The sequence below is a fragment of the Ranitomeya variabilis genome, chromosome 7 (genome assembly GCF_051348905.1).
Source record: "Ranitomeya variabilis isolate aRanVar5 chromosome 7, aRanVar5.hap1, whole genome shotgun sequence".
Taxonomy (NCBI): Eukaryota; Metazoa; Chordata; class Amphibia; order Anura; family Dendrobatidae; genus Ranitomeya; species Ranitomeya variabilis.
In genome coordinates this window covers 13714109-13715437 of record NC_135238.1, presented here as the reverse complement: position 1 = coordinate 13715437, position 1329 = coordinate 13714109, and positions in this window count along the sequence as shown.

Here is a 1329-nt window from a genome sequence, read left to right as displayed (position 1 = left end):
TTTCCTAATACATAGCCCTCATTCCCCCGTACTGTTTCCTTATACATGCCCCCCATTCCCTGTACTGTTTCCTCATACATGCCCCCCATTCCCTGTACTGTTTCCTCATACATGCCCCCCATTCCCTGTACTGTTTCCTCATACATGCCCCCCATTCCCCTGTACTGTTTCCTAATACATGCCCCCATTCCCCGTACTGTTTCCTCATCCATGCCCCCCATTCCCTGTACTGTTTCCTCATACATACCCCCCATTCCCCTGTACTGTTTCCTCATATATGCCCCCCATTTCCCCCTTTGCTCTTCATTTTGTGTCCTCAAATCTCCCCCACACGTTAAACCGCATACTACTTCCCCAGCAAATTATTGTGAAAAAGATGCCACTTGCTGCTCTGGACTGGTAGAACATTTCCAGCATTTTGCTGTACACATTAAACAATCTTAATTTCCGTAGGAAGTACAGATTTTTCATCCCCTTCTTGTAAATCCGCTCCATATGGCACCTCCAGTCCAGTTTACTGTCCAAGTGGACCCCCAATTATTTGTGCCTCTCGACCTGCTCCAGTTCCTGACCAGCAGTTGTGACAGGTGAACCTTCCATCTTTCTCCCACTATAGTTCACCACCAGCTCCCTAGTTTTATGTTTAGGGGTAAATAGTTTGCCTGGCACCAATCCACAAATTCCGACACCACCCTCCTATATTCCTCCTCACCAAGGCCGCCCTAATACATCTGACTAGCATGGAGTCATCAGAGAATTTTGGCAAAAATAAGATTTATACTGAAAATCTGCGGTATACAACATGAATAGAAAAGGCGACAGCACCGTTCCCTGAGGGGCAGCTACACTGCTCAATAATCTGCAAGAGACCCCCGGTCCCAGCTGTACATACTGGCCGCTCTGACAGGTTGTCTGATTTCTCATCCCCTCCTCCTCCTCCATATCAGTCATCTTTTTGCATAGTAAGAAGGTATTGAACGCACTGGAGAAGTCAAAGAACATTGGGCGCACAGTGGTTCCATCATTGTCCATAAATTAAGGTACTGTATGTAACGGAGACATAACAGCATCGGCCACCCCCAATCTAAGCTGGTGAGCAAACTGTAGGGGGACAGCAAACCCCTCACCCTCGACTCAAGCAAGCACTAATCTTCCCAAGGGCTTCATAACATGCAATGTAAAGGCTACAGGGCGATAGTCGTTTAGGGATGCAGGAAAAGTCTTGGGAACCGGAACCCAGGCAGGAAGTCTTCCATAACACCGGTACCCTCTGTGATTGTAGACTCCAGTTACACAGGCACTGAAAGACAGTACACCCCTGATGTACGC